This window comes from Phyllostomus hastatus, unplaced genomic scaffold (assembly GCF_019186645.2).
Source record: "Phyllostomus hastatus isolate PE091 unplaced genomic scaffold, TTU_PhHast_1.1 phas_contig_118, whole genome shotgun sequence".
In the NCBI taxonomy this organism is placed as follows: domain Eukaryota; kingdom Metazoa; phylum Chordata; class Mammalia; order Chiroptera; family Phyllostomidae; genus Phyllostomus; species Phyllostomus hastatus.
In genome coordinates, this window is record NW_025333543.1 from 9471702 (window position 1) to 9495980 (window position 24279).

The following is a 24279-nucleotide window of genomic DNA, read 5'->3' on the forward strand; positions in this document are numbered from 1 at the left end:
TAAAATGAAATAAAGAAAAATGTACAAGGAACCAACAGTGACGGGAAGGAAACTGGGACTCAAATCAATGGTTTGGATGAGAAGGAAGAAATAAATATTCAACCAGAACAGAATGACAAAAGAAGAATTAAAAAAAATGAGGAGAGGCTTAGGAACTTCTGGGACAACTTTGAACATTCTAATATCCAAAGCACAGGGATGTCAGGAAGAGAAAAGGAAGAACAAGAAATTGAAAACTTATTTGAAAACACAATGAAGGAGAACTTCCCCAATTTGGCAAAGGAACAGACTTTCAGGAAGTCCAGGAAGCCCAGTAATTCCCAAAGAAGTTGGACACAAGGAAGAACATACCAAGGCACATCATAATTAGATTACCCAAGATTAAAAATAAGGAGAGAATCTTTTTATTTTAAGATTTTATTTATTTATTTTTAGAGAGGGAAGGGAGAGAGAAAGAGAGAGAAACATCAATGTGCAGTTGCTGGGGGCCGTGGCCTGCAACCTAGGCATGTGCCCTGACTGGGAATCGAACTTGCGATGCCTGGTTCACAGCCCGAGCTCAATCCACTGAGCTACACCAACCAGGGCTAAGATAAGGAGAGAATCTTAAAACCAATAAGAGAAAAAGAGACAGATACCTATAAGGAGTTCTCATAAGACTGTGAGCTGATTTCTCAAAATAAACTTTATAAGCAAGGAGGGAAACCTTACAGGCAAGAAGAGGCTGGAAAAAAGTATTCTAAGTCATGAAAGGCAGGGACCTACATCCAAGATTATGCTATCCAGCAAAGCTACCATTTACAATGGAAGTGCAGAAAAAATGTTTCCCAGATAAGATCAAGTTAAAGGAGTTTATCATCATCAAGCTCTTATTACATGAAATGTTAAAAGGACTTATCTAAGAAATAGAAAATCAAAAACTATGCATAGTAAAATGACAACAAACCCACAACTATCAACAACTGAACCTTAAAAACAAAAACAAAAATTAAGTAAACAACTAGAACAGGAACAAAATCACAGAACTGGAGATCACATGGAGGGTTATCAGCAGGGAGGGGGAGAGGTGATAATGGAGGGAAAGGTACAGGGAATAAGTACCATAAATGGTAGGTACAAAATAGGGGGAGGTTAAGAATAGTGTGGGAAAAGGAGAAGCTAAAGATCTTACTTGTACAAACTGTTGACATGAACTAGGGTGAGGGAATGTGGGTAGGATTGTGGGTACAGGGCAGAGGGGAATAAATAGAGGAAAATGGGACATCTGTAATAGCATAATTAATAAAACATATTAAAAATAAAAATTAAAAAAAATCCCTGAGTTTCAGTTCCTTCCTGGATACTCATGGAATAGTCAGCAAATAAAATGATATTTCACCACAAAAAAGAAAAGGAAGAAAGAAAGAGAAAGAAGTAAGGGAAAGGAAGAGAAAACAAAAGAAAGAAAAAAAACATATTTTAGCAAGATTAAATGAAAAAATCTACTTTCTGGTCTCTAACAAGGTTTTAACATTTTTTTTGGTTTGTTAAAATTCCTTTAAAGGTGATATCCTCTATTTATAAGATTCTTGCTTCCAGGATTATGTATGATACCAAAGCTTGATAAATATATATATTAATAAACATTGTTTACCTGTTTATGTACAATGCAAATAGCTTAGTAGATTCAGTAGAAGCCCAACGGTAATTTCAAAATTGCGTAAAAGAGACATAATTTCTACTTATATTATAAATATTTTCAAACTCATTTTGTTCTCTGGCCATCTTAAGAACATAAGAGAAATCATGTACTGAAGTTTATTTTTTAATCAATATTTTATAAACCCAACTTTAAATATTTGTTTTTGGTGTTTTGGAATGAGTTTTGTCCCTGGAAAAATCAAGGCAATAAGTAATCAATTATCTATACAATCAAGTTGTATCTACTATATTATAAAAGCTATTATACTATGTCATATGCAGATTTATATTTCTGAAAATGATCAGTTGTCTAAGAAAATTGAATTAAAATAATGATTTAAATCATATTTCTTTAGCACTTAACTTTACAAATTGTAATGTAAATTTAATAATTTATAACTGAAATATTGCTTTGTTCCATCTCAATTAGTGTTTACATTATGCACTTATATATTATGCACAATTATGCACTTATAATTAATGTTTACATTATATACTATTAAGGTATATCTAAAGATTGTTATATTTTCCATTTACCTTGTAAATTTCTTAATATTATTAAATAAAATATCTCATGCATACTGAACGCTAGAAAATATAACTTTCCATAAAAGAGTATCTTATACTTAGTATCTCCTATGCTAGAAATATTACTAAGTATCATGGCAGGAAGCATTTTATGATGACCTTTAATGATGCTCAGCTCCCATATAGTCCCTTTTCTTTTCTTTTTTTTTTTTTTTAGATTTTATTTACTTATTTTTAGAGAGAGGGGAAGGGAAGGAGAAAGAGAGCAAGAGAAACATCAGTTTGTGGTTGCCTCTCAGGTGCCCCCTACTGGGGACCTGGCCCACAACCAAGGCATGTGCCCTGCCTATGAATCAAACCAGCAACCCTTGGGTTTGCAGTCCGACACTCAATCCACTGAGCCACACCAGCCAGAACTAGCCCATTTTTTTTAGTGCAGGCTGAACCTAGTAACCTGTTTGTAATGAGTAGAATAAGGCAAAAGTGATAGTTTATGTCTTCCATAATAGGTTACAAAAGCCTCAGAATTGTATCTTATTAGTAGACTCTCTCTCTCTGCACTAAGACAAGGAACTGAGCATATCCTTCAGCAAATAGTTCTCAAAGAACTGAATGCTGCCAAAAACCTCATGAGTGAACATGGAACTGGATCCTCCCTAAGTTGAGCTTTCAGATGGCACCAAAGCCCTTGCAGTAAGCTTGATTTCCACCTGAGAGAGACTCAGCTAAGTTTTGCCTAAATTTTGACTCATTACCCACAGAAACCATATGATAATAAGTGGATGTTGTTTGAAGTCACTAAGTTTTGGGATAATTTGTAATTCAAGAATAGATAACTAATACAATCATTTAGCAAGTTTTTTTTTCTTTTTAAGTATGCAGAATACAATAAAACACTATTCAGAACCATAGAGTGCTTAAGCCTTGGCAATTGCCTTAATGCTGAGCAGTTAAGCTGATGTTCCTGGAACAGAGAATATCATTGCACCTTCATTTCTCAACCCAAACACTTGGACAAAACACTTGTCCTTCAAACAAAAGGTAAATGTGTGCCTACTCTGTTAGTTCTGATATTTTTCTTTATGCTTATGGGTAAATAAGTGAATTTTTCTACCTCATTAAGGAATCAAATATCCTGATTTTTTTTAAATTGAGGTATTATTGATAGGTAATAAATAGTAGAGATTGTAAATGTTTAATTTGATAAATTTTGACAGTATATATATCTATGTACCATTACCCTAAACAAGCTATCAGTTATATTCACCACTCAAGAAAGTTTCTTCCTGTCTTTTCTCTGACATTATTACTCCGGATTGATTGCCTCCCCTACTAATAACTATCTAATTTCTATCTACATGGGTTAGTTTTGCCTTAATCTGGATTTCACAATCCAAAAATCTGTGGGACACAAGGAAAGCTATCCTGACAGGGATATTCATAGCATTACAGGCCTTCTCAAAAAATAAGAAAAAGCTCAAATAAACAATCCAACTATACAATCTAGGAACTAGAAAAAACGAGCAAGACCAATGTGAGTAAAAGGAAGGAAATAACATCAGGGAAGAAATAAATGAATAGAGTAAAAAAAAAGATACAAAAGATCAATGAATCCAAGAGTTGGATCTTTGAGAGATAAACAAAATTGACAAACCTTAACCAGATTCATCAAGAAATAACAAGGACCCAAATAAATAAAATAAAAATGAAAGAGGAACAATAACAATAGACATGAAAGAAATGCAAAGGATTGTAAGTGAGTATTATGAACAATTATATGCCAACAAACTGAACAACCTGAATAAAATGGATATATTTCTAGAAACACACAATCTTCCTAAATAAATCAGGGAGAATCACATAATCTGAATAGACAGATCACACCTAATGAAATTGAAGAAGTAATCAAAAAACTCCCAACAAACAAAAGCCCTGAACCTGATGGCTTTCTAGGTGAATTTACCAAACATTCTGAGAATAATGAGAACACTTTTCCTTTTCAAAATATTTCATGAAATTCAAGAGGAGGGAAGGTTTCCAAACCCATTTAACAAAGTCAGCATTATCCTAATTCCCAAACCAGATAAAGACACTAAAAAGAAAAAAAATTATAGGCCAATATCAATGATGAACATAGATGCTAAAATCCTTAGTAAAATATTAACAAACCAAATACAACAATGCATTAAAAAGATAATACACCATGATCAAGTGGGATTTCTTCTGAGACTGAAAAGGTTGTACAACATTCGCAAATCAATCAATGTGATTCATCACATAAACAAAATGAAGGATAAAAACCACCTGATTATATCAATAGATGCAGAAAAAGCTTTTGATAAAATACAGCATCCATTTATGATAAAAACTCCAATCGTAGTGAAAATAGAGGGAATATACCTAACATAATAAAGGCCATGTATGACAAACCCACTGTAAGCATCAAACTCAATGGGCAAAGACTAAAAGCGTTCTACTTAAGATCAAGAATAAGACAGGGGTGTCTGCTTTCACCTCTCTTATTTAACATAGTACTGGAAGTCTGACCCATGGCAATCCAACAAGAAAAAGGAATAAAAGGCATCCAAATTGAAAAGGATAAAACAAAACTTTCTTTATTTATAGATGACAGGATGCTATACATAGGGAATCCCAAGGATTCCACCTAGAAACTACTAAAACTGATAAATGAATCCAGCAAAGAAGCAGTATACCAATTAATATTCAGAAATGAGTTGTATATTTTACATGACAATAATGAAATAACAGAAGGGGAAATTAAGAAACAATCCTAATCACAATTGCTTCAAAAAGAATAAAATATCTAGGAATAAACCTAACCAAAGATTTAAAATACCTGTACTCAGAAAATTATAAGACACTGAAGAAAGAAACTGAAGAAGATACATATAAGCTGAAGTACATACCATGTTCATGGATATGCAAGTTAACATCATTAAAATGTCCATACTATCCGAAGCAATCTACAGATTCAGCACAATTCCTATCAAATTTCCAAGGTTGCATTTCACTGAACTAGAATAAATATTTCAAAAATTTATATGGAACCATAAAGGGCCTTGCATAGCAATAATGATTCTGACAAAAACCCACAAAGTTGGAGGAACCATGCTACCTAATATCAAACTATACTACAAGGCCATAGTAATCAAAACAGCATGGTACTTCAATAAAAACAGACACATAAATGAATGGAAAAGAACAGACAGCACAGAAGTGAACCCACACCTTTATAGTCAATTAATATTTGACAGAAGAAGCAAGCAAATACAATGGGCTAAAATACTCTGCAGCAGAAAGAAAAAAGGTGCTCCTACCCTTTGCAACAGCATGGATGGATCTGGAGGGCTTTATGTAAGTGAAATAAGCCAGGTGGTGAAAGACGAATACCATATGATCTCACCTACAAGTAGAACCTAATCAACAAAACAGACAGCAAAATAGAACCAGAGATATTGAAATTAACAACAAACTGACAGTAACCAGAGGGGAGGGGAAGGGAGTATTGGGGGGGGAGGGGAAAGGGTTTTCAGGAACATGTATAAAGGACACATGAAAAAAAACAAAGGGGGTAGGAGGATCAAGGGTGGGAAGTTGGGATGGTTAGGGTTGTGGGGAGTACCTGGGGGGCAGGGGCAAATAGAGACAACTGTACTTGAACAACAATAAAAAATGTGAAAAACAGATAATTTATTCAGTAAATGATGTTGGGAAAATTGGAAAGATACATGACGAAAAATGAAATTAGACCACATTCTTACACTATACATGCATAAGTTCAAAATAGGTTAAACACTTAAATGTTATACCCCAAACCATGGAAATTGTACAAGAAAACATAGGCAGCAAAATCTCAGACATTGCTCATACCAATATTTTATCACATATATCTTTCCAGGCAAGAAAAGAAATGAAATAAATAAACCCACATTTCATAGTCAATTAATATTCCACAGAGGAAGCAAGCACATACAATGTGTTAAAGATAGTTTATTCAGTAAATGGTGTTTGGGAAATTGGACAGATACATGAAGAAAAATGAAACTAGATTATGTTCTTACATTACAAATTAATAAATTCAAAACAGTTTAAAGACTTAAATGTTACACCCAAAACCATGGAAATTGAAGAATAAAACATAGGCAGTAACAACATCTCAGATATTGCTCAGAGCAATATTTGATCTCTTATATCTTTCCAGGCAAGAAAAGAAATGAAATAAATAAACAAATAGTACTACATCAAACTAACAAGGTTTGCACAGCAAAGGAAAACATTAATGAAATAGAAGGACAACCCACAGAATGGGAGAACATATTCACCAATACATCTGATAAGGGGTTAATATACACAATTTATAAAGAACATATAAAACTCAACTCCACAAAAAAACAAACAACCCAATTAAAAGATCAGCAGAGGACCTGAATAGGCACTTCTTCAAAGAGGACATACAGATAACCTATAGACATATGAAAAGATGCTCAATGTCACTAATCATCAAAAAACACAAATTAAAACCACAGGAAGGAGCAGGGAGATGGTGGCATGGTAGGAGGGAGTGGATTCCCTTTCCACCTACCCACGGGAGAGAAACTGCCTGATCTGCGGGGGAACAGAGCAAGGGTCCAATAATATCGCAACATTTATGAAAATAGGACATCAAAAGTTATAGGGGACATTGAAAAACCAGACGGTAAGGAGACTGCTTCAGGATAATAAGGGCCCAGGGATCAGCGTGGGAACCAGGGAGGTTGCAATCCCCGAGGCCAGTGCTCCCGGATCTGCCTCAGGGCACCCGGGAGAAAGCAAAGTCAACCACAACTGCTCCTTCCCTGCCCAAACAAGGATTGAACAGCACCAGGGGAGGCCTTGTTGCTTGAAGGCACAGAGAGGGCAGTGAGGACTGAGAGACAATCACATATGGGCTGCGAGCACCCATAAAGAGCCCTTGGAAGAGTGAGTGCCTCAGCCTGTGTGACCAAGGGCAGCCTGGTTCCTGCGCCCCCAACTCGGTGAGAGTGTAGTTTTGTGGAAGACCCAGACTCCACAGTCCTGAACAAGGAAAGGGCACGGGCATTTGCAGGATTCTGGAGCCTGTGGCAGTGAACTCAGGGAAGCACGCTCCCCTTGGGGATTCCCAGATCTCACACTGTGAAACCGGAAAAGACGCAGGTGCTTCGCAAGAACAGAGAGCCCGAAACGAGGAAATTGGTGGAAGGGGGCAACCCCTTGTGATCCCTGGAGCTTACACCGTGAATCCAGAAAAGATATGGGTGCTCTTTGGGACCCCGGACCCTGGGAGACTGCTGCAGTGAGCTCTGGAGAGCATGGTTGGGAGCATCCAGACTCACACCCAGGGCCCTGGGCATCTCCCCAGACATCAGACTGGCTCTGGGGAGAGCGAGAGGCTAGCCCTGGACTCAAGAAACTCACTGAGTGCTGACTGGGAAGGCAGAAAAGCATTCTAATTGCCCCTCAGCTTACTGAAGCCAGCAAGACCAGAAAAACTGGTTTGGCCAGTTAGAAACCAAGGAGAGGTTTTTCTGTTGTTTGTTGTTGTTGTTGTTGTTTTTGGTGTTGTTGTTTGTTTGATTTTATCTTGTTTTTTAAGTAACTTTTTATTTTTTTAATTCTTACTATTTTTATATCTCTCAATTCCTTATGTTTCTCTTCCTTTCATCCTAGTGTTATTCTTTCCATTCCAAATTTATTTTTCTTGCATTCCATCTTTTGCTTTTTTTCCTTTTTTTGAACCTGCAAGTTACTGCAAATTTGTATTATCTTTCTCTCATTTTTCTGACATTTTTTTATTTTAATAATGTGTTGGTATTCTTTTTCTTTCTGTATAATCTTCTTTGCTTGGTTGCTTATACTGCATCGTTTGATAGGTTTCCCCTGTTACCTCATTCATAGTGTATCGCTAAATAACTGTCCTTCATTTGTGTTCCATTAGTACACCACTAAAGGCTCTATACTCTTTATTCTTGTTATCTGGATCTCAAAGGTTCTGCCACATGATTGTTGCGTTAATATTACTGTAACTAAGACCTAGTTCATACAATTGTAAATATTACAAAACACCACTACCAGATCTCAGCCCACTTTGTGATTTCCTGAATTCTATTATTGTAGTGGTTATCTCTATTCTTTTACACACTATTCCTATTTACTATTCTCTACTCTCACCTCACCTCAGAATATGACCTCCTAAAGCCTCACTGCTTTCTAGATCCAACTAATAATCCTTTCCTCCCCAATAAGAGTCTTATCTTCTTTCCATCCTTTCTAAAACGTGGCTAGTGGGGTGAAAGATCATGGTTAACACTATACGTAGCCAAAGGACCTCCTATCTCTTCTCTACTGACTGCTATTGTAAATAGCATAGAATACTGTCATGTTGTCTTAAAGAAATTTGACTTACTCCTCAAAATGATCACAAAAAAGAGTAGGGGGAAGCTGTGAACACCAGGACACCTGAAGAAGACTGAACCACTGAAACTCACAGGTATTCTACCACAGAAGTTCACACCATAAACACAGGGAACCAGAAAACATCAATTTAAGAAAGAGAGGCTAACAAGAAGAGTCTCACAAACAATGAGAAGACAAAGAAACAATCCCCAAATGAAGGGAAAGGAGGAAGCATCAGAAACAATGCTAAATGAAATAGAGACAACTCAACTAACAGACATTGAGTTCAAAGCCATGACTATCAGGAAGCTCAATGATCTCACAATGAGCTACCAGAACTCAATGAAAACTACATCCACATGAAAGAGGAAATAGAAATTATCAACAAGAACCAAGAGGAAATGAAGAATACAATTTCTGAACTGAAGAACACAGTAGAAGAAATTAAAAGTAGGATCAATGAAGCAGAAGACCAGATTAGCTAATTGGAGGACAAAGTAGAAAAAAACACCCAGAGAGAGGAAGAAAAGGAAAAGAGGGTCAGAAAGAATGAAGAGGGATTAAGAGAAATACAAGACAATATGAAATGTAATAAAATCCATAAAATAGGGATACCAGAAGGAGAAGAGGAACAGCAAAGGATAGAAAACATATTTGAAAAAGTAATGATGGAAAACTTTCCTAATTTCATGAGAGAAAAAGTCACACAAATCCAAGAAACACAGAGAGTCCCAATCAAGAGGAACCCAAAGAGGCCCACTGAAAGACACATCATAATTAAAACTGAAAAATTTCAAGACAAAGAGAATCTTAAAGGCAGCAAGGGAGAAACAGGAAGTAACATACAAGGGAGCCCCAATAAGGTTAGCAGCTGACTTCTCAATGCGAACACTCCAAGCCAGAAGAGAATGGCAAGAAATATTCCAAGTAATGACAACCAGAGGTCTGCAACCAAGGTACTTTACCCATCAAGGCTCTCAGGCAAGATAGAAGGCCAAATTAGAAGCTTCCCAGACAAAAGAAATCTAAAAGAATACACCTCCACCAAACAAGCTCTAGAAGAGATGCTAAGGGGACAGCTTTAAGAAAAGGAAGGAAAAGAGAGAGAGAGAGAGGAACACACATACATAAATGGCAATGAATAAGTACTTATCAATAATAACCTTAGACATAAATGGATTAAATGCTCCAATTAAAAGACATAGAATAGCTGAATGGATAAGAAAACATGACCCACACATATGCTGCCTACAAGAGACCCACCTCAGGATAAAAGACCTGTACAGGCTGAAAGTGAAGGACTGGAAACAAATTTTCCAAGCAAATGGACAGGAAAAAAAAAAAGCCGGGGTAGCAATACTCATATCAGACAAAATAGACTTCCAAAAAAGGTCCATAAAGAGAGACCCAGAAGGTAAATTCATAATATTCAAGGGGAGAATCCACCAAGAAGACTTAAACATTGTAAGTATCAAGAAAGATATTGACAGCAACACAACTATATTGGGGGGTTTAACACCCCGCTGTCAAAAATTGACAGATCTTCCAAATAAAATATCAACAAAGATAGTGAGGCATTGAACAATGTCATAGAGGAAATGGATTTAACAGATATATACAGACCCTCCATCCAAAAGACGCTAAATACACATTCTTTTCAAATGTACATGGAAAATTTTCAAAGACTGACCACATGATAGGACACAAAACAAGCCTCAACAATTTCAAGAAAATTGAAATCATACCACGCATTTTCTTGGATCACAAGGGACGGAAACTAGAAACTAACCACAAGGAAATAAACCCGAAATATTCAAAATCATAGATATGAAATAGCGTGCTATTAAACGATGAATGGGTCAAGAATGAAATTAGAGAAGAAATCAAAGAGTTTCTGGAAACAAGTGAAAATGAACTCACAACAACCCAAAACTTATGGGACATAGCTAAGGCAGTGCAAAGAGGGAAGTTTATAGAGATACAGGCCTACCTAAAAAAGATAGAAACATTTCAAACAAACAACCTAATCCTATGTCTACAAGGACTTGAGAAACAACAACAAAGAAAACCCAAAGCAAGCAGAAGGAAGGAAATAACCAAGATCAGAGCAGAATTAAATGACATACACAATAAAAGCACAGTTCTAAGGAGCAATGAATCCAGGAGGTGGTTCTTTGAAAACATAAAGAAAATTGATAATCTTTTAAGCAGACTCATCAAGAAAAAAAGAGAGAAGACACAAATAAACACAATCAGAAATGAAGAAGGAGAAATTACAACTGATACCACAGAAAAACAAAGGATTATAAGAAATTACTACTGAGAACAGTGTGCCAAGAAAGTTGAAAACCTAGGTGAAAAGAACACGTTTCTAGAAAAAGATAATCTTCCAAAATTCAATGAAAAAGAAGCAGAAATCCTGAATGGACCAATAACAGCAAAAGAAATTGAAGCAGTAAAAAAAAAAAAAAAACTCCCAATACACAAAATCCCTGGACCAGATGGTTTCATAGGAGAATTCTACAAAGCATTTAAGGAAGAGCTGACCTCTATTCTTCACAGACTATTCCAAAAAATCTGAAAAGATGGATGACTTCCAAACTCTTTGTATGAGGCCATCATCCTAATCCCAAAACCAGATAAAGACACAACAAAGAAAGAAAACTTCAGGCCAATATTGCTGATGAACATTGATGCTAAAATCCTCAACAAAATAATGGCAAAACGCACCCAACAATACATTACAAAGATCATACACAATGATTAAGTGGGATTCATTCCAGGGATGCAAGGATGGTACAATATTCACAAATCAGTAAATGTAACACATCACATAAACAAAAGCAAAGACAAAAATCACATGATCATATCAATATGCAGATAAAGCATTTGATAAGGTACAGCACCCATTTATGATAAAAACACTCAGCAAAGAGGGAATAGAGGAAGCATTCCTCAACCTAATGAAGGCCATATATGAGAGACCTACAGCCAACATCAAAATCAATGGGCAAAAATTAAAATCTTTTCCACTAAGATCAGGAACAAGACAAGACTGTCTACTTTCACTAATTTATTCAATATAGTATTGGATATTTTAGCTACAATGATAAGACAAGAAAAGGAAATACAAGGCATTCAAATCAGAAAGGAGGAAACAAAACTGTCACTGTTTGCAGATGACATGATAGTGTACATAGAAAATCCTATAGGCTCCACCCAAAAACTGCTTGACCTAATAAATGAATTTGGCAAGACAGCCAGATATAATGTCAATATCCAGAATTCAAAGACATTTCTGTACACCATCAATGAAACAGCAGAAGAAGAAATCAAGAAAAAAATCCTATTTGAAAAAGCAAAAAGAGAAATAAAATACCTAGGAATAAACCTAACCAAAGAGGTAAAAGACCTGTATTCAGAAAACTACATAACACTGAGGAAAGAAATCAAGGAAGACACAAACAAATGGAAATATATACCCTATTCATGGATTGAAAGAATTAAAATCATCAAAATGTCCATACTTCCCCAAACTATTTACACATTCAATGCAATATCTATTATAGTACCAATGGCATATTTCACAGATGTGGAACAAACACTTCAAAAATTTATATGGAACCATAAATGACCCTGAATAGCTGCTGCAATTTTGAGAAAGAAGAGTAAAGTAGGAGAGATCACAATACCTAATACTAAACTACATTACAAGGCCACTGTAATCAAAATAGCCTGGTACTGGCATAAAAACAGGCACATGGACCAATGGAACAGAACAGAGAGCCCAGAGATAAACCATAAGTCTCTATGGTTAATTAATATTTGACAAAGGGGGCAGCAACATAAAATGGAGTAAAAATAGCCTCTTCAACAAATGGTGTTGAGAGAACTGGACAGGTATGTGCAGCAAAAATAAAACTTGAGCACCAACTTACACCTTACACAAAAATAAATTCAAGGTGGATAAAAGACTTAAATATATACTGTGATACCATTAAAGTCCTCGAGGAGTATACAGGTAGGAAAATCTCAGATATTTCATGCAGAAACATTTTTACTGGCATGTCCCCTATTGCAAGGGACATAAAGAAAAGAATAAACAAGGGACATAAAGGAAAGAACAAACATCATCAAAATTAAAAGCTTCTGCACGGCAAAGAAAACAGTATTAAAATAAAAAGAGAACCAACTGTATGGGAAAACATATTTGCCAATGATACCTCAGACAAGGGTTTAATCTCCAAAATATGTAAAGAACTTATAGGACTCCATTCTAAGAAGACAAGCAACCCAATTAAAAAATGGGCAAAGGACTTGAACAGACAAGTCTCCAAGGAGGACATATAGAGGATCCAAAGACACATGAAAAAATGTTAAATATTGCTAGCCATCAGAGAGATGCAAATTAAAACTGCAATGAGATACAACCTCACACGAGTGAGAATGGCCATCATAACCAAATCAACAAACAAGTGTTGGAGATGTTGTGGAGAAAAGGGGACCCTATTGCACTGTTGGTGGGACTGCAGACTAGTACAACCACTATGGAAAACAGTATGGAACTTCCTCAGAAAACTAAAAGTAGATTTGCCTTTTGACCCAGCATTTCCACTGCTGGAACTCTATCTTACGAACCTTGAAACACCAACCCAACAGAACCTTTGCACCTCAATGTTCATAGCAGCACAATTTACAATAGCTAAGTGCTGGAAGCAACCTAGATACCCATCAGTAAATGAATGGATCAAAAATCTATGGTACATTTACACAATGGAATTCTATGCAGCAGAAAGAAAGGAGCTCCTACACTTTGCAACAGCATGGATGGAGCTCGAAAGCATTATGCTAAGTGAAATAAGCCAGGCAGTGAAAGACAAATACCATATGATCTCACCTTTAACAGAAACCTAAACAAGAAAACAAAGAAACAAGCAAAATATAACCAAAGACACTGAAATAGGGGACAGACTGACAGTGACCAGAGGGGAGAGAAGAGGGAATTTCAGGGGAGAATGGGAAGGGTTTACAGGAACAAATATAAATGACACATGGACAAAAAGTAGGGCGGGTCAAATGGGAGGAAGGTGGAGAAGGATGGGTGGGTCGGCTGGAATTGAAGTAAAAGGCAGAAAACTGTACTTGAACAATGATTAAAATAAAAAAAAATATATAATAATAAAGAAACCCAGAGGAACCTAATCAACAAAACAAACTGTAGGAGACTATTCTGCATGGAGTGGGCCCAGCTCCTACTCAGAGATGCACAGGATCCACGCCCACATATAGGTTCTCCCATGGGGAATCATGCCTGCATTGTGCCTAGGCTGCTTTGAGTCTTGCTCTTGATAAAAAACTCCACCCTGAATTGAGGACATACTGCAAAGTAACTTCCTAAAATCCATGCTAAACCTTCCAAGGAAGAGTGTAACCTGTTCAACCACTTTTGCCTTTTCATTTTCAAATACCCCTCTTGTGATGGGATTTGTGACATTGGCTCCTATGTTTTCTGTGAAAGGTAACCACCTAAAGTGAACCTGTGAATAGTAAATGGGGACCATCATGTAATGTGCAGAAAGAGAGAAATAAAGGCCTGTCATGGTGGAGGCTGTGGCTTTTGTTCCCCTTGAGAGAAAAGCAATGCTGTCCCTTTTCCTCCACCAGACTCGGTAGTCTGTGTCTCATTTCATCCATAATGACTTGGACACTGAGGGCTGGTGTCTGCATCAACAGACAAACTAACAAAATATAATCAAAGACACTGAAACTGAGAACAGGCTGACAGTGACCAGAGGGGAGAGGGGAGGGACCTTCAGGGGAAAAGGGGAAGGGTTTGCAGGAACAAGTATAAAGGACACATTGACAAAAATAAGGTAGGGTAGAAACGGGAGGGATGGGAATGGGAGGCAGAATACTGTATTTGAACAACAATTAAAATAAAATTAAATTAAAAAAAATGAAACAACTTTGAGAAAGAAAAATAAAAGTATGTTAAAAGTAAAAATATAACATTAAATAAGGTGGACAGAGATGGTATCTGCTAATTAAATAAATGTAAATAAAGTAAACTTTCCTTGTTAAATAAAATACCCTGATTGGATTTAAACAAAACAAAACAAATATTTACATAATTAAAAAATAAAATCACAATGAGATACCATCTCACAGCTGTCAGAATGGCTATCATCAATAAATCAACAAACAACAAGAGCTGTCAAGGATGTGGAGAAAGGGGAACACTTTGGTAGTGTTGGTGGGAATGTAGAGTGGTGCAGCCATTGTGGAAAGCAATATGGAGATACCTCAAATAATTAAAATGGATCTGCCTTTTGATCCAGCAATCTCATTTCTTGGAATATATCTGAAGAAACCCAAAACACTAATTGGAAAGTACATAAATTCCACTATGTTCATTGCAATGTTATTTACAATTGCCAAGGTATGAAAGTGGCCCAAATGTCCGTCAGTAAATGAATTGATAAAACAACTATGGGACATTTACACATGGGAATACTACTTGTCGGTAAAAATGAAGAAAATTTTACCCTTTGTGACATTATAGATGCACCTGGAGAACAATATTCTAAGTGACATAAGTCGGTCAGAAAAAGACATATACCATAAGATTTCACTTGTATGTGGGACTTAATGAGTGAACTGAACTAATGAGCAACATCGAGACAGATTCATTGATAGAGAGCAGGCTGACTGCTAAGGTGTGTGCGGGGGGTAGCAGATGGAGAGATCAAGAAAAAAAGAAAAGGGTCTCATGGACATGGACAATAGTGTGATGATTGTAGGTTGGAGTGGTGTATAAGAGGACTAAAATAGTAATGGAAAAAAAATACAATAAAATTTTGTTAAACTGAAAGAATCAAATAAAAATAAAATAAAATAAAATAATTTTATTTTTTAAAGTGACAAATACAGATACCAATAGCATATTTTATAGAACTAGAACAAACATTCCAAAAATTTTTATGGAACCAAAACAGATTCCAAGTAGCCTCAGCAATCTTGAGAAGGAAGAAAAAAGTTGGAGGGATCACAATACCTGATATAAAACTATACTACAAGGCCACTGTTATGAAAACAGTCTGGTACTGGCATGAAAACATACACATTTATCAGTGGAACAGAATAGAGAATCCAGAAATAAGCCCATGTCTTTATGGTCAATTACTGTATGACAAAGGAGGCAAGAGCATAGAATGGAATAAAGACAGTCTCTTCAATAAATGATGTTGGGAAAACTGGACTGGTACATAAGAAAAAATTAAACTAGACCACCACCTTACATCATACACCAGAATAAACTCAAAATTGTTAAAAGATTTAAATATCAGTTGTGATACCATAAAAATCCTTGAGGAAAACAGGCAGTAAAATTTCAGACATCCCGCATACAAATTTTTGCCAGCATATCTCCCAGTGCAAGGGAAATAAAGGAAAAAAAAATAAAAAACAAGACTCCATAACATTAAAAAGATGCTGCACAGCTGAAGAAACCATTATCAAAATGAAAAGAGAACTGACTGCATGGGAGAATATATTTGCCAATGATACATTTGACAATATTTTAATGTCCAAAATATATAAAGAGCTATATGACTCAACAACAGGAAGACAAGTATTCCAGTTAGAAAATGAGTAAAGGATCTGCATATACACTTCTCCAAGGAGGACATACAGATGGCCCATAGACATATAAAAAAATGCTCAATATCACTAGCCATCAGAGAGATGCAAGTTAAAACCACAATGAAACAATCACTGCACACTTGTCAAAATGGCTATAATTAATAAATATAAACAAGTGCTGGCAAGGATGTGGAGAAAAGGGAACCCTAGTACACTGTTGGGGGGAATGCAGATTGGTATAACCACTTTCAAAATACCTCAAAAACCTAAAAAATGGAACTGCCTTTTGACCCTGTGATTCCACTGCTGGGACTATATCTGAAGAATCCCAAAACACCAATTCAAAAGTATTTATGTGCACTCATGTTCATAGCAGTGGTATTTACAATAGCTAAGTTTTGGAAACAGCCTAAGTACCCATCAGTAGCTGAGTGGATAAAAAAACTGTACACCTACAAAATGGTATATTAGACAGCAGAAAGGAAAAAGGAATTCCTACCTGGATACAACAGCATGCATGGAACTTGATACTATTATGCTAAGTTAAATAAACCAGTTAGTGTAAGACAGATACTGTATGATCTCACTTATAAGAGGAATTTAATTAATAAAATAAACTAATATGGAAAATAGAACTAGAAGCATAGAATTATGGTTCAGACTGAACAGGGACTGTCCAAAAGAAAGTGAAGGGATTAGTCAAACATATAATAGGAAGGACCCATACACATGAACATGGTGTGGGGATTGCCTGTGGAAATGGGATGCAGGCTGGGTGGAGGGGTCAAAGGAGAAAATTGGGACAACCAAAATAGCATAAGCAATAAAATGTTTTTTAAAATTTATGTGAATCTCAATTTTTAAATATGTGTTTTTACATGCTTTGAAGATATATTTATTTTTTGTATGCTGAAAAATGTTGCTATCAAAATGTTAGTGAATAGTCATTTGACAGATTGCTTGGTGAAAACAATTTCTTACTTGACAGAGATCTCAGCCAGAAAAAAAAAATTTGAAGAAACATCACATAAAGGCAATTTTTCCAACTTATACATATTAGCTAGGTTGGCTTTCACAGACATTCAAATGAATAAAAGTTAGAATTAAGTTTAAAAATTGTGAGAACTAGAACTCAATAAAATGATCACAATTAGTGTTATTAATTATAACTGAACTACATAGCTGAGGGATAGCACAGTTTGCTTTATCAAGTAACACTTTACTATATTCCATGTGCTTATAAAGTTTCTAATTTTTCTTGAATTTCATTCTAAGGTCAGCATAGAATTCATCCTACATTTACAAGGCAACCTCAGCTTTTTCAGAAATTTTAATTGCCACACCTAAACAAGTTAAGTAGAACTATATGTCTGAAAAATGATAATAGAAACCAGTGTTATTTTGTGTTTTGTAAAAGTCTTAATAACTATTCTCTTTTGAGACATACATTTATCATACTTTGAAACCCTAAATCAGAATACAGAGTCTTTAAATGTGATTATCAGCTTTTTTCTATAGAAAAAACTATTAGGTTGCATGCTAAAAATAAAATTTCTAGATAGATTATTATCCCTAATCATTTTGTTATATTCTCCCAGAGAATGGATACATGATACATGTCAGGCCTCAAGGTCATTAATTATTGTAACATCAAATTCATTTGCTTATAATGTCGAATTATTAGAAAAATAGTATATAAGTTATTAGATTTGATACTAATATTTTCCCACAATTGATACTTAATATTTTCAGGAATTTTTCAAAAAATTGTAGATAGTTCTCAGAGTGTTTTTCTACCTACTCTTTTTTTAGAACATCATTTGATTTCTTAATTATAATTGGATCAGATTTACCCTATATTTATAGAGTAGAATAAGTACAGTTTGAAAAGTAGAATAAAAAAGGAATTTTTAATAGTCATTAAGTTGTCCAAAGTATTCCAGTAAAACATGTCTAAAAATGAGAAAAAATGGAAAGCTTAAAAGATTAGAGATTATTTTACCATTTGCTTCTCTTCAGGACTAAGGCCAATATTATAAGTAAAGCTATTCACATCCAAACTGAACTGCTTTGTGTAAATGAAATACATTGTTTTGTGTTTGTATTAAAAGTTTGTGTCAAGTTTTATTATTATTACCAATTATTTATTGTCCATTTTTCTGAATTACTATATATCCCTACTATTTCCATGAAATAGTGGTTTTCTATCAGAGGAATATACACCCTATCCGATTGTTATTTGATTTGGCCATATGACTTGTTTTGGCCAATGAGGTGAACAGAAGTAATGGATGTCACACCCAAGCAAAGATTTAGGAGACATTGTGTATTAAAATTCTTGTTCTCATTTCCCTCTGTCAACAGTACAGCATGTCCCAGAGAAAAGTTGCTCTTTCAGTCTAGATCCTTGAATGAAGATGGTGCGTGATACAAGAGCAGAATTGCTACCACCCCACGCATGCAAAACTCTAGTTATTTTAGAATGATTCATTAGTACCAGCATAAAAATTCTTAAATATCTATATCTATATGAATTTTTTTTTATTTTAAGTATCATGGGAACCAGTCTCCAAGATAGCCCCTGTTAATAACAATTATTGTCTCCTCGTGTTCATTCCCTGTGCAACCCTTTCTATATTTAATAGGACTAATCTATATAACCTGTAGTATATTGCGGAACAGAAAAATGTAACTTCCAAGAATCAGTCATAAAAGACTTTTATTTTGCTCATTCTTGGGTCACTTGTTATGGAGGAAGCTAGCTCCAAGATCATGAAGACATTCAAGCATACCTATGTGAAAATGGATGGAGACCTTTTGAAAATAGTCAGCACCCACTTGCTAATCTTGGAGAGGAGTGGTCTTGAAATCTCATAATGCAGTCCAAGACAACATCATCATGGCAAGTTCATGAGAGACCTTGAGCCAGACCCATCCAGCAATTACTGATGCACACAAACTATGAGATAATCAATGCTTGTAGTTTTTGAAGTCACTTAAGTTTTAATGTAATTTGTTACATGACAGTAAATAACTAATAAAAATTATCTCTAAGACTTCCACTTCTGGGTACATAAGTAGTGTTTTCCAGCGGACCAGTGCTTTAGCCAAGAAAAAGCCTAATATAGTATAAAAGTAATCTGTTTAGAAGCATCAGAGAGCTGGTAAGGCAACCAGAATGAGAAATGAAAAGATTACAGAGAGGAGGGACAAGTGAATTAATAATATTCAGCCATTTTTTTTCCTGGAGAATTTGCTTATTCTGAGAATAGAGCAAATGCCTGAGGATTTAGTTTTCTTTAGGCAGAAGAGATTAAGGTGGTTTTACACAACTGAAGAGACTTGAGAGGCCAAAATGCTAGTCAGCAGGGAAGACAGAATTTAGCCTGACACAAAACAATTATCTCTCAAGACATTTGTCAAACTCTGAAGTTTGTATGAGGCTGGAGGCTAAGTGGCTGAGCAGAAATTTTCTGCAAAGCAGGTTGGAGCTTCTGTCACTGTGATATGGAAGAGATGAAGATTAAGTGTCAGTACTTATAAGTGAAAAAGCGCTGGTTAGACCACTAGGCTTTCAGTTGGAATTTCTGGAGTTGAAGCAAACTGGAAAAAGAGGGAACATTGCCAGAATTTCAACACAAACTCAACTCAGTTCATCTCTTAAATGGATTAAGGTGATAAAGCCTCTATTCTATCTTCCTAGCTAAGAAAGGCAAGACCATCTGGAGCCATTTTTTATGAAAGTGGTATTTTAAAAATTACTATGCATATTAATAAGTCAAGAGAAAAATCACACAACAAAAGTAGAACCCATGTGATCCAAATATTTGAGATGAACAAGGGAGAGGCAGTGGGAGATAGCTAAGGGATAGGACCTGGCCTAAAGACTAAGAGAGTTTTCTTTTCTCCTAATTTGTAAAACTCTTCTGTTGCAACGGTACATAATGTGTCTCCCCTCCTCCAGGCAAATTATCATGCTACTCAGTTTTTTTTTTTCCAGAGCACTAAGCTATTTCAAATACTCACATTTATATTTTTACTTGTTTTTTGTTTATGTACCCAAATAATATGTAGATACCATGAAATAAAAAAAAGAAATTGCTTACCTTTTTTCAAGCACGTATAAATCAAGAATAATACATATAAAACAAGAGTAAAAACAATTCATTAGAAATAAGATAATCCAGTACTACTTTCTAATTCACCAATTCTCTAACAAAAGTCTAAAGCTTATCCTACTGAGGAATTTAAAAATATTATTATTTTAAAAATTATAATTTTATCTTTATGATTTATGATTGTTGTTTTAGCTTTATATCTATCTGCTCTCATAGCATTTACATTTTATTTAGGGAAACAAGTAACAATTAAATAAACAAACATATAAGTGTGAATTTATTATTTCAGAAGATAGTGCTTTGGAGAAAATCTAGCTGGGAAGGGTGATGATTTACCTGGAAAAGAAGATAAACTTTTTGTAGGGAAACAACATAAGAGTTTTACAAACCTGGGGAAGAAAGTACACTCTTCCCAGAGGCCTTAGATCAGAATCTCCCCCAAAGCTCTCTTTGGCTGTCTCTTCTCAGATTTATTGTTCTTATAAGTGTCAGCTTGCTTATCTGCAATGGGAGTATACTGCAGCAAGCTTATCTTTTACATAATTCAAGCCATTATTCTTCCCAGAGATATCTAGAAAGGGATAAACTAACCATTTTTATATGAGGAAACAATTTCCAGAAAGTCTTCCCACCACATCAACTACTGTTTATGCAGAGGTGTTCGTCGCCTGACAGAAAGGATAGTCTCCATGGCATGATAGGAAATACTTGTATTAAAAAAAGTTCCATTAAAAAAAGTATGACCATCTCCTGCCCCCGACACACACAGAATGTGAACTGAAGCCTAAACCATGAGGGCAGCATTTTCAGTATTTTCCACATACCTAAGGATGAAGATAGAGTAATAGTCAAAAATACAGATTCCTTGTCCTCAGGCCAGACCTAATAGATCTATTGGGTGGAAACTAGGAATCTATATTTTGACAGTCATCCCAAATAAAACTGATCCAAATATAAGTTTATTACTCATTATCAAATGTTGACTTTACTTATTTCAAGGCTACATTGTATTTTTCAAATTAATATAACCACACAGGAACTTCGTTTCCTTTATATCACTTTTTTCTTTAATTCAAGCCAGTTTCATCCAGTCCAATAGCATCATGACTCACTTGCTTTCATTCAACCATATCCTTCCACCTTTGCACATACTGCATGTTCACTCCCTTAATCATTAAGCCCTTAGACTGTCAGGCTCTGGTTAGTGTCAAACCGTCTTAATAGTAAAGCCCCAGGCCTGCTGATCAAGAGAACACCTTTGTTCAAACTAAATACAACATCTTGACCCCACTTGTGTTTCAACCCCAGACCCATAAAAGTTGAATGACCCTATGGACCACACCTTCATGAAACCAGACAGAACAATGGCATGGCTGACATCAAGACCTGACACAATGATCAACTTTTCCTTACCCATAACCCCAACCAATCAGTAGAACCCACGACCCCAACTCCCTGGGTTGCCATGACTAATGATTCTCCTATATATAGTATATCCCAAGAAAGCATCAAAGAACCAGGTCTTAGACCACCATTTCCTTAAATAAACCTTTATGTTTTTTGCTACAAATTTCTGTTTTTGTTTTATTGTGCTTTGATATGTGTTCGCAAATGAACTCCTTTAGTTTGGTAACATTAATTGTTGGGAACTGCCCTGCCTGGTATCAGAAACTGTAACCCGCACCACAGCTAAGGATGAGGGAGTGGCTTTGGACTGTAAGCCAGCAAGGACACAAAAGCTTATCTCCCTGGCAGGAGTGCTGCTTCTGCTGCTTCATTCATAACTGAACCCCAATGCTTGGTCGGTTAGCCAATGATAGGTAAGATTCCCCAAAAGGGGGAATGATCTAAGACAGGCACAATCACATGGGAGGCCCCCAAGGAAGGACTTTGGGGACTACAGCAAAAGGGGGTGATGGATCCTCGCTCCTCAGCTGTGATGTAACCTGAGTCCTCATCCTCTGGGAGAAAATCTCCTTATCTCTTGGTTGCCTTAGTTCCCTTGCTCCACCTAAGCCTGAAACAATGACAACGTGGTACAGCTCTGTGCTGAAAAGTGCAGGTTCCCAGGGTGATCAGGCCTCATAAAGAACATGTAAAACCCTGTGAAACCTGCTTTGTTTAGAATGCTCTCGGTTGAATTATAAGGGTCCAAGGAAAAAGTAAGTTTGTTCTTTGAAGTTTTACAGCTCTTTGATCCTGACTCAGAATAGGCCCTCAGACTTCCTTGCTATCTATTGTTTGATCCTTAGTTCCTGGCAATGTTTAATGAGCTTTTACCTGAATTCTTATTTCAAATGAAACCAATAAAAAGCCTCTCCGGAGGGGTAACGGGGCACTCTCCCCACCAGGGAGGGTGGCCACGCGGCGCTCTCCCCACCAGAGAGAGAGTGGCCATGGCGCCCTCCAGGAGAGAGAGGGTGGCCAAGGTGCTCCCCACATGAGGAGTGGCCCTGCTGTTCCTATTCCCCCCCAAGGACCTGGTTGTCTCTGTGTATGCTTTTAGCATGTTTCGACGAACATCCCCAGCCGAGATGGATACTGCAGGCCAGTATCCTCCACAATGAATGTTCCACAATCTAGATTTTACGTGGGCTCAATTAAAAAATAATTAAGTAATAAAATGATTAAGGTAAATTAACAGAAAAATTTTAAAGTCTAAATTGAGATGAATTATAAAATAGTGGGCCATTCAACTTTCTTACTAGATTTTTAAAATGCTATAAATTAGATAGGGAGAGGAAGAGTAATAAAAAATAGTGATATTATTTATGTACTACCACTATATTTTGATGAACGCAGGATACTAATTTCCTTATAGGATATTTTCATAACATATTCAAGTTTCATTTTGAGATGACAGATAGAAGGGTGTTAGAAATATATGCTGGTAGATCTAATTTTCAAATAAGTCATCCATAACATAAAACAGAAGACTCTGATGTTTTATCACTTTATGGTGAAATTTAAAATTTTTGTGCTAAATTTAATTTTCTGAGAAATTACTATGTGCTAAGTACTAGGTAAAATTCAGCGAATAAAGCAGGCTCATAACTGCTTACAAAGAGTTTGCATTCTAATGGAGAAACACAATAATCATAAAAGTACAAATAAATCTACAGTTATGAATTGACTTTATCTAGAGTAAATTCTAAAATGTTTATGAACTTCATCTGACAAAAGTATATTCAGAATAATCAGGGCCTTCCCTTACAACAGAAATTACTACAGGGATATTCAGCTCCATATTTTTTTCTGACTTAGTTTAACATTTATCTCTTAAAAGTGTCATGTTTTTTCTCTATCACTTAGTTATCTGTAAAATATCTGTGTTGTGTGTGTGTAATGTCTATGAAAATATTAATTTGACAAAAGCTTTGGAAATAGCTAAAACAGCCCAAGACTATTAAGACCTGATAACCCAGTGATTTTGCTATAAATGGTCATATGTATTTCTCAGAGGTCTCATAAGTTAAGGATGTTATCTCATTGGATAGTGAAGCAGTAATCTTATTTTTATTCCAGATATTTCCAAGATTCTATTAGCTTTACTAAATGGGCAATTCTCCCAGTCAATTTAAACCAGGTCTTCTGAAAACAAGGCAACAGGATTCTTTTTTGGTTGAAACATTATTCTTATCCAAACAACTGAAAAACATAGATAAGGAAAAGTTTACAACCCTCTGTGAACTTCAGGAACTATATGGAATTTCAGCTTTTGCAGAGGTGTTAACTTATTTAAATTTTGTAGAAACAACGATTGTATTTTTAAAAACTGTTTTCATTTCTTTATCAAATGTAAAAATTCATTTTCTTCCATAACAACAAACCTATCAAGCCAGAGGAAGGGTATGCATCATAACTTATTAAGAATGCA